A 13113-nucleotide genomic window follows, 5' to 3' on the forward strand; every position below is an offset into this window, starting at 1 on the left:
TTTATTTCACAGTAACATTGATCACGTGGAAGGTCAAATGAGATGAAACAGATAGCAAAATGAGGGATTATATATGCCACATTCCTTTGCACAACAAAAGACAAACTAAGGAAATAAGGGATATAATACAAGTATTTCATTGAAAAATCTTTAGGCTAGGCCAAAGCAATTCTTAGAAAACATTATTCCGATTTTTTTTTTTGCAGGGGCTTACTGGGGATTGAACTCAGGTTTGCTTTACCACTGGGCTACATCTTCAGGCCTTTTCATTTTGTATTTTGAGGATCTTGCTAAATCATTAAGGACCTTGCTAAGGTGATGAGGCTGTCCTCAAACTTGGAATCCTTCTCCCTAAACCTTCCAAATGCCTGGAATTACAGGTGTGTGCCACTGTACCTGGCTTACTTAAATATTTATAACAATAAAGATGATGATAGCTACTGTTGACAAATACAATAAATTTGGGGAGGGTTGTGGCTCAGTGGTAGAGTGCTTGCCTCATACATGTGAGGCACTGGGTTCCATCCTCAGTGCCACCTAAAATAAATAAATAAAATAAAGGCACTGTGTTCATCTACAACTAAAAATATGTATAAAAAATAAAAAAATCACAGGCTCAGACAAAAAAGAAGAAATTACAATAAATATATCATCTGAAATTTAAAATATTATGGTCTAACATTTTTTCCAACAAATATTCAAAACAAAAAAAGCAGAATATTTTTAAGATGATAACTTTAAGATTCAAAAATTGATTTTCTTAGTCAGGTATGGTGGTACATGCCTGTAATCCTACCTTCTCGGGAGGATTGTAAATTCAAGGCTATTCTGTGCAACATAGTGAGACTCTGTCTCAAAAAAAAAAAAAAAAAAAAAAAAAGAGAAAGAAAGAGAAGAAAAGAAAAAGGAAGGGATGAGGATGTAGCTCAGTGGTACAGTGCCATAGGGTTCAATACTCAGTTCTAGAAATTAAAAATAAAAAAGAATATAAAGTATTATCACTAAAATTATGGGGAAGATATTTCAAATTACTATATTTCATCTATCAAATACTCCAAGGAGATTAAATGTAAAAAGTATACCCTACAAACTAAAGAAATTAAAAAGTAGAATATTTTTAAATTAATGAAGCAATAGAAGAAATAAGCCAGATTAGTATGATTATATAAAAATTTTTAAAATTTACTTAAAAAATAGTAAAATATAACCAGTTGAAAATGGAAGTAGTGGAATGGAGAAATATTTGAGATGGTTAAAAACTTATTATTACAGTTTATGGGGACATTTCTCAGATTAAGTTCAGGAGAACTTGAGGTCTAATGGTTCACACCATGGAAACAAAATAGCAAAAGATTGACTTATTTCATCTCTAGATAATTTAAAATTTAATCTTAGTGTTGTGATATAGATACCTAGTAAATGGACAAATACCCAATTCTAATAAGAAATTTATATATTTTGTTACTTGTGTACTATTGACCACTCGGGACAGGAATCATTAAAATGATTACTTTTTATCCAGTAATCTTAATCTTGAAAATTTATCTCTGGGCTAGAATTTAAAGAAATGAGAATCTCTTGTGTAGAGATATTTTAAACAGCATATTTATTTAACAAAAAACATCAAAAGGTAAACAGAAGAGCTTTGAAACCATCCCAAGTACTCACAATTATAGTGATTGTTGAAATATGGGGCATCCATTAAGTGTTATAAAGTGTATGTTAGATAGAATTATGAAAGTTTATTTGTTAAATAATAAATAAAACAATAGGACGCAAGATGTAACATAGGCTAGAATTGCTAATTTGTGAAAAGATTGTTTAATTCATTCATACAATCATTGTTTTAGTATAAAACGATAGGTAAGTTTTATGTTATTAAAATTTGGAAGTTTTTTGTAAGTGTGAAGGAAAATTCATGATAGGATTTTCATTTGTGTAGTCACATCCTCTAACAACCCAGAGAATCTAAAAATCCACTAAGAGGGCAATGGGTATAACTCAGTGGGAGAGAACTTTCCTCTCCTGCTAAAGACCCTGGGTTTTGGGTTAGATCTGTAGCACTGCACAAAATCCCTCCCAGTTTACCTGTTGTGCATTTATCTTACAGTGCTTGTTTCAGTTTCTGGTAAATGTTTCTCAGAGTGGAAATCCTGGGAAGCCCAGCATTGCAGAGGTCACCCAGCACAGATCTATTCTGCAAATTAATGATACTCTGGAAGAGAAAGAAGTCTGTTGGTTCATTTCTGCTTTGATGTGACCTAACTGAAATCTGAGTTTCTCTCTGCTTTTATTCTTATCGGGTTTTGTTTTTACTCTCTTAAATATATTTTTCTCTCTTCTGATCTGTACCAAGGAAGGGGTATCATTTTCCCTTGGTGAATTAGGAAAGTCCAACTCTGTGGTCTAATCTAGCCATTTGTCATATTTTTTTTAATCTTTTTTATTAGCTATACATGACAGTACAATGATCTTGACAATTCATACATTTGAATCAAATGGGGTATAATTTCTCATTTTTATGATTGCACAGGTTGCAGAATCACATTGGTCATACAGTCACCTATATACATATTTTTATCTCATCCTTTTAGGCTGGAATACAAAATTTGGAGAATTTGGAAACTATTCTGTCTTGGTAAAGGACTCTTACAATGGAGTTGATGAAATTGCGTGTGACCTAGTTGTTAATAAGAATCCAGTTGACAGTGACCTTCGTATGTATATGCTCTTTGTTGATTGTTTTTTAATTTTCATTTTCAGAGCTTTTAGTTTCTGAGTAATCTTTGTAAAGTGAAGCAGTCTATGGCATGTAAATGGAAACCTGGTTTACAAATATCTAGACCATTTAGTTACAGTATAGTTATATTTTTCTTTGATGCTAGAAATAGAAGAGGACTTGTGTATGCTAGTAAACCCTCTACCACCGAGTTATATCCCCAAGCCCAATTGTAAACCTTCAATTGTGTCATTGATGTACACTAAGAAAATTAGGTGATATATTAAAAATTGTATAATATGTCAACACATCCCCATATCATTGTTAAGCTTAATTACGAACATAAATAAAACAAAAAAGTTAATTCAATAGAAAGAAATAAGAAATAAGATAAAGGGCTTTCCTTGTTTCAGGATTTAGGGTATAGTGCTTCCTGTATATATCTCCTGACGTGAGCCTAGAGGACCCCTTACTTTGGAAGGGATCCCAGAGATTCCTTTACATTAAGAAGCAATCATTCATTCTATAGTAATTCTATTGAAGAAAATCTGTTATCCTGAGCTCCCCTTAGATAATTGTTATCCTGTCTTCCAAGAAACAGTAATGAATCCTGGTGGCGCTAATATATACTGTTCACAGAGAACTATTGGAGACCAAACTGTAAAAGAATATAGAAGACAATATGAAAGGGCCAATGTGGGACAATTTTAATCATTAAAAATAAAAATAAATGTTATTGATGAAAAATAATGGATACATAAAAACTATGGGGTCATTATCCCTCCCCAATTAAAAACAAAAACAAAGTAATTCTTTGGTTGTCTTTAGAGGTAACTAAGGCACTTGATGTTGACTAGGGTGATTAAAAATATCAGTTGAAAAGACAGATTTAAACATTATCCTATTTTAACTGTAATTGAAAAAGATAATTAAATAGTACTAGTTGATGAGTGTGGATTCTTTAGAGAATCCCAGCGAATGTAGCCGAATGGCAGGATATTTTGCAAGCCCTAATGAAATAATTGATTCAGGCAAAAATCCTCATTGGAGGGATCATGCTTTCATCAGCTCAACACATCCGCCAGTCACATGGTCAACTGCAGAAGGTGCTTCTTCAGAACTAGAAAATTATTGTAAAATTTTGTATGACATTGTGGTTATATTAAGGAAATAGTTCATTTTAAAGAAACTTTCGATTTTGAAATAGTTTTATTTTAGGTTTACAGACATGTGCAAACAAAACAAAACAACTCCCAAATACCCTTCACCTGGTCTCCCTTATATCCTTAAACTGTATAATCATAGTAAGAGTAGTCCATATGCAATTATTGAAAGCAGGCACTTAACATTCTTACAATATTGATCTATATAGACTTATTTAAATTTTTCAAATTGTTCTTTTTGATGTCCATTTTCTGGTCCAGGATCCAATCTAGGATCCATGTGCATTTAGTTGTCAGTTCTTCCTTCATCTTATTCAATCTAGGACAGTTTCTCAGCCTTTCCTTTTCTTTTATTATCTTGATAGTTTTGAAGAGTACTGGCTAGTATTTTATAGACTGTCCCTGGATTTGGAGTAACTTGATATTTTCTCATGAGTAGGTAAATGTTTTTCATTTTTTGGTAGAATACTACCAGAGCGATGTTGTGACCTTCTAGCTATGTTATGTCAAGACTTAACAGTTTGTAATTCCACTGGGTTATGAACTCTCATCATAAGGCCAAGGAGGGATGAGATAAGAGATCAACATAACTGTGTCTAGATGAAGATAGCAAAGAAATCACATCTCAGTTTGTGGTTCTCTTTACATTTGTTTATGTATCATCGGCTTCATGAGTTTACAAAAACTTGGATTCTTCATGAGGGGGAAAAGGTTCATCAAATAAAAGATAAACTTCAAAATTAAATAGTGAACTTGAGGTGTTGAGTATACACACAGAAAACAGGCAACTCTCAATTGAAGTATTACATGCAATAAAGCCAGGAGCCTGGTAAGCATTTCTATATTCATAAAGTTTCAATATACTCCAAGAATGTTAAGGACCTAGTATGGCAATCCCCAGAAAAATATTACCACTACTGAGAAAGAATAGCAGGCTTTTAGCTTCAGAGGTAACCACACTGGATACTGTGTTAAAAACCAAACACGACTCCTTTATAGGTAAAGGCCTAAGTTTTGTTTTCCGAAAAGTTGCACATGTGCACATTAAAGAGCCAGTAAAGGCATATTATAGAAACACAGCATAAAATACAAAAAACAAAATTTCAGATTCTGAAGGAACTCCCCAAAGAAATTAAAATATTCTTGCAAGAATCAGAATCCTTGAACAAAAGTGAAATTTGAAAATATTTCCTGAGATTGTGCCAAGTGAGAAAGATATTGAGCAATTAATTCTCTTCTCTTTTCCAATAAACTTAAAGGGCTTGTGATGCAAAGGCGCATGCCTTGATCAAGTATGCATGATAGGTGTCCAGTACAGCACCCAGCACAATGCATAGTGAGTGTCCCATTTATATTTCGTTAGCTGAATTAATGAAGAAAAGGCATGCATTAAATGCTTAGTTCTTGGTTGCTTGTAGGTCAAAAACAAAAACTGAATATTGAGAAAAATAAATATCAAAGTCCTACTTGGAGAGATCCATAATCGACCTGTAGAAAGTAAATAATCCAACTTAGAAACATAAATCACAGAGCACAGCAAATGACAAAGTATTAGCCTAAGTACAAAATGAATAAGTGGAAAAGGAGCTTTCAGTGTGAGTGGGCATCCTTAGGGAAAGCTCCCAAAGCAGGGACCTGACACAGACAGAAATCAACCAGGAGGCAGCCAAGCAAGGCCTGTTGTTCATCCTCTGGTGCTCCTGCCTGGAGGCACAACTGGCACAGCCCACGGTGTTCCCTCCACGCCACCAGAAGCCCAGGCATGCTCACTGACCACTCACCTGGCCCCCACCCCGCGACAGTGGACAGGTGGGTGCAGGTTCACTCACGTGCTCAAGTGCAGCCCCTACCCACCTCCTGGGCACCCTGGGCGGCAGGGAAGGCTGGGTGGGCTGCTGCACCCAGTCCCCATCAGTGGGCACCACAGGGATCAAAGGTAAGAAAGATACCGGTTGCTGTGCACCATGGCTACCAACGGAGGGTCCCAGCGGCGCCTCCTGCAGGCAGGAGCACCCTAGCAGGAAAGAAGCGCCTGACATTCTGGTTCAGGCACCAACTTCCAGCTGCCACAGGCCTTGGAAATAAATGGCCGCCTCAGCTGTTCCACCTTTGGTGATGGGTGGAGCGTGAGTCCTGGCCAGCAGATGCTTTTTGTCCTGAACAGCCCAGGGAGCAGCTTGAGCAGGACCAGAGCAGTGCCACCATCCTGCCAGAGACCCACCATCCTGCAGAGGACCAAGGTGGACAAAGCGCACACCCTACCTGCAGAGTCTGCATCAGCATCTAAGGCCTCCAGTTGGTGGGCCATATCAGGAGCCACTTACCCATCATCCCCCAAAGGAAAGTGCAGGACTCTGCACCTATTTCAAATCAAAGGCTGAATGTTCTGATAACCCACAGCCTTGGGCCAGGGTTCTGCCTGCTTCCTCACAGGCTGTAGCCTCTGTCCCAAGACCTGGAACTTGACATTCACTGTCAACATACCCCCTAGAAGATTCTAACAAAGTTTTCTTTTACTTTACCCAACCCCAGTACAGCTCCTCCCCCAACTTCCCATACCTCTTTAGACTCCATGGCCAGGGGTGTTACCACCTCAGAAAGTCCATTTGTCTCTGGTGATGGGGATGCTTTGGGCTACACAGAACCACATTCCCAACTAAGTAAGTTCTGAAAATACCGAGAAATTTAGAACAAAACCTGGAAGAATGACATTAGGCATTACCTGCACAAGGTTTGCCCAGAAGAAGGGGAAATGGCCATTTAGCGAGCAACCTCTTTATACTCCTACTTTGACAAGATATAAGAACCTTTCCCAGGACCCCATTGGCCAGACTGAGGTCATGAGCAGCCCTCACAAAAAGGAGCCCAGAGGACTCTGAACAAGTGACTGGGAGAGCCAGGACTGGTTTGACCACTCACCATTCCTTTCCATTTTGCCTAGAAAAACCATGCAGCAGGCAGAGAAGTGGGCATGGTCCAGAGGCAGAACTCGGCTTCCCCACTCACTCCCTTCTTTGCCAGTGTCCTACGTGGGCTGCAGCCTCGTCCTTTCCTCCCCTCAGGTGCACCTCTGGAACTGCATCTTATTAGACCTGCCTCAGATCATCTGTCTCCCCAAATAATGACAGATGCTGAATCCTCAAGCATGATGCTCAGATGAGCACTCTAGCACCCAATTGTGCTGGTGGATCTTTAACCACTCTTGTTAGTTGACTTATCATCACTATCACCACAATACCCGATAAACTCCCTAGAGGAGGAAAACTTATTCCAGCTCATGGTTTCAGTGCTTCAGTCCATGCCTGACCGACTCCATCACTCTAGGCCTGAGGTGAGGCAGAACATCATATTACAAGGTAGAGGAATGCTTCTCAGCTCATGGCCACCAGGAGAGAGAGGGAGAGAGGGAGCTTCACTAGCCAGGGACAAAATATAAACAAAAAGGTATACCCCCAATGACCTGCTTACATCCTACTCAACTATAATTATCACCCACTGACCCCTTCAAATTATTAACTCACCAAATTGATTAATCCCTTAATTATGTTACAACTCTCAAGATATAATCATTTCACCTCTGAACAATTCTGTATTGTCTCACACATGAGTTTTGGGAGACACCTCCTATCTAAACATCATGTACCTTACGAGGTATAAACCTCCTCTCACTGAAACTCAAAGCCTTCGGCAATATGGCCATTGATAAAATAAAGTCAGTGCTGTTTTCATCTAAACCCTGAAAGGAACTGAGAAAGGGAAATGGCCTTCCTGACAATAGGTGGCCCGTCCATGATCTCCACAAGTCAACCAAAGCACTGCTAATAGAATGAAAACCACAGGCAGGACCACATGGTGGTCATATCAAAAACTATGTGGAGACTGACTCTGAGGCAACAGAAATTACTGAGCCAACCTTTATCTTACCAGGCATTACCTACCCCAGGTTTGCCCAGAACAAGTGGAAATGGCCATTTAGCGAGCAACCTCTTTACCAACGTGGACTCTGACTCTCCAGTAATCTTCCCACCCCTGAGACAAAAGTACAAAAGTGATTGAAGATGCTCAATCACCAAGCTGCCTCACTTCTTGACCCTGTCCTGACTCACATCTTGGAGTCATTGAATAGAAGACAGAATCTTCTAAGTGTCACTGCTCCATGTTTCTTTCTGAAAAGCTTCTGTGTGGCTGTGGAGCCACCAGAAATCTAGGTAAACTGACTCTGATCACAGGTGACAGCCTGGTGAGCTTCAATTTGTGGAAATTAGCATCATGATCTTGTTTCTAATGTTATTTGCCTCAGGTCCCAATACCTACTTTAAAATTCAGAACTTTTTTCAGCATCACAGATTACTCTGAACAGGTCTCTACATCCAGCTGCCATTTTGCAAGAGATATGGAAGAAAGAGAAAGGAAGGTGTGTACAATATTCTAAATATGAATTAGCAAAATCCAGATGTGAGGACCTCCATGGGTCCCAGGGCCTGCCACTATAACAAAGAGACCAAGGAAAAAACACACAGGGCGGGAAACCTGCAAACCAAGAACTGCACAAAGACATACAATGTGGTGCATGGGGTGTCTGTCTTAGCCCTTGAGAATGTGTGCCCTGGGGCTGGTTACTTCTGGAGGGAGGAGGGACTAGGGCTAGGATGCAGCCATATGGGATGCTGACAAGGTGCTGTTCTTGACTTGGTTCTAGGGTGTTCCACATAATTTTTTACTAAGTTACACCTTTTTCACTGTGGTGACCTCCCCTGCTTTGTACTTGAATTGCCTTCCATTACTGTGACAAATATCTGAGGTAATCAGATTAGAAAGACAAAGGTTTATTCTGGCTGACTGTTGCAGGCTTCACTCCACGGTTGGTTTCCCTGTTGTTCTTGAACCTGGGGTGAAACCACATATCACCCTGGAAGTGCATGGTGGCAAGTGACTCACTTAATGGTGGCTGGGAAGCAGAGAGTGGTAAATTAAGAGACCAGGGTTCCTCAGTCCCCTGAAAGGAGGCCCTTAACAGGAAGCTCCCCACTAGCCTCCCCCTTAAAGTTCCCACTTCCTCCCAATAGCACCTGTGGCTGTGATCAAAACTTTCTCACCTGGGCCTGTGGGGATCATTCCAGATTCAAATTTTAGTAGTGGCAGTGCTTCATTTAAAAAGGAAAGGATTGGAAGTATACCCTCCACTGGTCTTTTCCTACAGATAGGAATCTAGAGGTGGAGAAGCCAGGAACCCACTGGGTCATCCCATGCACCAGGAGAGGCCACAGCTTGACCAGGGAGGCCAGAGCAATGGAGGCATGGAGTGGAGGCCAGGTTCTGGATGCACTGGAAGTAAGAAACCGCACAGCTGCTGACTACTGAATGGAGCATAAAGAGAAGATGGCACCAGGGTGGAGCTCAGGGGCACAGCGCTTGCCTGTTATGTGTGAGGCCCTGGATTCCATCCCTTGCAGAACAAGAGAATTTTTTTAAAGAAATAAATAGGAGACACAAGGTCAGGCCTGTGTTTCTCCTTCCCTTGTTGCACAACCAGACATTACAAAACTCTTTCAGCTTAGGATGTTATTGGTCACCACTGGGGAAAAACAGCAAAATGCAGGGAGATGTCAGAGAAATCTGCTTTGCAGCAATAACAGTCCCAGTTTCCCTGGCCTGCATTTTTGTCCCTGACAGGGGACTGTAACTTTGTTTCTGTTATCCCATTAGCTGAGGATGCCTGGCCAGGGCCCAGCAGGCAGCATTTATCTGGTCCAGGGAAACTGTCAGTCTAGACCCCAGAAGAGTCCTAGTTCCCCTGTGTCACCAGATCACCCACTGGGAAGGTGCTCTTGGAAGGAAGGCTCTCTGCAGCTTCAGTTGTTTCAGGGTGGGGACTGGGGAGTCTGTAGCCACATGCCCTGGGAGTGAGGGAACTGATACCAGTAATAAATGCAGCTGCCTCCTCCCCCAACTTACATGGTTAATTGATTGGTGAGACCAGAAATCTGTAGCTTTGGGAAAAGAGGGAAAGCGAAATAGTTTCTGCTTTAAGAAACTGCTAATTCCCAGTTATCTTATTTGTAAAGAAAAGGGGATTTCATTTTCCATGTACTTCTGCATTTAAATCTACATTCAGAGCCAAGGAAAAGAGTAGCTCAGACGGGGATCTACACCTTGCCTTTACCTTTATCCCAAAAGACTTGCCCCTGAGGTAGAAAATCTCCTGTCCTTCAGGGGCAGTTGTCCTGGTTTTCCCAGCTCCAAGTAACATACTGTATGCACTCAATTAAAGTTAATTTTGCATGAGTCAATGAATGAGTAATCCAGTAATATTTCTGAAGCATCCTTAGCATCAATATGTAGCCTGTGCTTCATGACGCTTTCCTTACACAATCTCTCTTACTTACAGGTCACCTGGCAGAATTCCTTATCTTTATTCACCAGATCCACATTTTAGAGTTGTAGTTAGTTTTGCATTCACTCACACAAGCATTTATACTGTAACCACTATTTGCCAACCACTGTTTCACAGCAGCTTATGATACATCAATCAACAAGAAAAATAGTCACCTGCCTTGTGGGTGCCATTCTGATGAAGAGAAGCAGACAACAAATAATAAATACAATAAATAATCCAGTAATTCAGAAAAAGTAGATCTATGGGGGTGCAGAGTATCACAAGGCATCTGATACAGGGGGAGGGACTTACTCTATCATCTTAACATTATAGGAACACAATTTCCAGAACGTGTCTTATATGTCTGCTGAAGAGCAACCTTGACTTTAATTTTCATTTAACAGCGTGCCAAAATATATTAAATGAGAATACCAAAACCATAGAGAAAGTACAGAATTATTACTGAGCTTATGGAAAATGAAATAAAAATGAGAGTGCCTAGAATTCTCAGAAGTTATTTATTCATAAATAACTTTTTAATCATGTTTTGTTTACAAAACTTCAGAGAATCTGGAAAATATTTTAAATTTGTCGCTAACTGTTATATGAAATGTAAAAATTCTATGTATTTAGAGAGTACCATATGATGATTTGATACACCAAATAAGGTACAATGTTTATATCAGGTTAAAGACACCTACGTCCTTAAACATTTCCCCTTTTTATATGGTGAAAACATGTGGGCTCTTTTCTTCCACCTTGTTGAAATATACCATATCTATCTGTTATCAATACTCACCACTTTACTATGCAATAGCATTCCAGAAAATGTTTGCTATTTGTTTTTATTTATTTATTTATTTATTTGCCAATGAGCCTTATTTATTTATTTAAATGTGGTCCTGAGATTTGAACCCAGTATTTCACAGGAGCTAGGCAAGTGCTCTGCCACAGAGCTAGAGTTGCAGCCCTGTTTGCTATTGTTCTGCTTTACTTATTTCTGCAGCACCAGGGACTGAACCCCAGGGCCTTTTGCACTGGGTAAGGGCTCCACCATAGCGCTACACTCACAACCCAGAAGAAAGTATTTCTTGAAGGAATGAGAGGATGGACTGAATCGTCTCCTGAAAGGAACAAAATTGGGCTACTTCAATTATTTTTTTCTACTTGGTCTCATGGCTTTTCAATTACAAAAGCCATGCATACTCTTTGTAAAAAATACAAAGATCCATACTGCACAGAGGTTTATCAATTAAGTCTAAATTCCTCAGAGAACTGAGAAGAGTTCTCTTATTTTGACTTTCCAAAAGTATAAGTATGTTAATATGTACCTATATTTGTTTCAAAATATGGAAATGCATATCTCCTTAACAGATATTAAATTCAGCACAATGGCCTATGGTCAGAGAAATGAAGAAGGTTCTCATTCTCTATTTTTTGTTTGTATGTTGACATTGAGGACTTTACATGTGTATACTTCAAATCTGATTAAAATGAGAGATATGCAGTGATATTTTATAAACTAACCAGTGCACAGTATGATAGTTAACACCCAGTAAGCTGAATAGTAAGTACTAGTTTTCCTCTCCAAACTCATGAAAGAGTAGAGTTTGAAACCTAGCCTGAATATCCAACTAATTACCTGGGGATTACCATTAGGAAAAATTCAGACTTCCTTCCTCTATCAATATGTCAAGAAGAAAGCACTTTTTCCTGATTCTACCCACGAGGGCATTGGTCTAATGCATCTTCCATGGCATCTCACACAATCGTCCAACCCAACCCCAGCCAGGTCTCCACCATCCCCAAGTCCTCACCTGTGGTGTCCTCATGCAGGCCAATGTCAAAAGCCAGCTTATCAGTTAGAGACCACCAGGTGGATGGGGCAGCACAGATACTAAGAACACAGAACCAGAAGTGATTGCTCAATACTTACAGTCATGGTGGAATCCTGTTCTGACAACTGATTTGATATGTATCTCTCTCTGCTGCTTAGCCTTTTTCTAAAAATCTGGATCCCTCTGAACAAAGCCCAGGTCTTTATTGGCTGAGGCAGAACAGCCCTAGCACAGCATTCATTAGGACCAATATTTAAAGGAAATGTGTAATTTTTCCCTCGTAAAAGACTAAGCAAATGTGCTGTGTCACAACAAGACAAGTAACTGGATATGTGTTTCTACATCTCTCACTTCATGTAATATATTCATGATCCCCAGCTAGAGCACAGTGTGATCTGACAGTGAGAACCAGATCCCAAGCAGAAATTGAAAAACTATTCAATTTTATGTTCTACTTCTGTTTTCCCTTCATTTTTTTAACTCTCTGAAATCCATCCAGAATTACTTGGTTTTGGTGTGCAGGATGTCGTTTTACTAAAATGAAGTTTGATTGTGCATGTGTTTCCCTAGGAGGAATTGGTTTCTCTCCAGACTATCATTGCCTCCAACCCCTAGGTTTTCCTAACTGTATGGTCATGAAGTTTGGGGTCATTTTTTCAGACCAACTCTCAGCACCTTGCTAAGTGCTAAAAGGAAGAGGACACAAAATGAATGTGGTATGAGCTTGCAGTACACCACCATCTGCAAAAAGCACACTCAGAGCCAGTAATAACAGGACCATGTGAAGAGGACACAGGGAGAGTTCTTGGGATTAGGAAAGGCCAGGTCCCTCTCCAAGAGCTCTGAACAATTAAGGAAAAGTCTAGAAAATCCCCATTATGGAACCGGGCCTTCCAACTAAATGACAGCCAGTGAGTATGTGAAGGCAGGAGATGAACTGATTGGGGGGAAGTCAGCACCATAGGGATATGTTATCTATGTGAGCTAAAGACTCAGAATTGGCTTGCTGACCATGAA

The 13113-nt window shown here is 39.7% G+C and overlaps 1 pseudogene; it reads right to left on the minus strand.

Moving 5' to 3' along the window:
* The window catches only part of LOC143641633 (cTAGE family member 15-like), a 108269-nt pseudogene that overhangs the window by 17893 nt on the left and 77263 nt on the right, over window positions 1–13113 (minus strand).

Source organism: Callospermophilus lateralis, chromosome 4 (assembly GCF_048772815.1).
Source record: "Callospermophilus lateralis isolate mCalLat2 chromosome 4, mCalLat2.hap1, whole genome shotgun sequence".
In the NCBI taxonomy this organism is placed as follows: Eukaryota; Metazoa; Chordata; class Mammalia; order Rodentia; family Sciuridae; genus Callospermophilus; species Callospermophilus lateralis.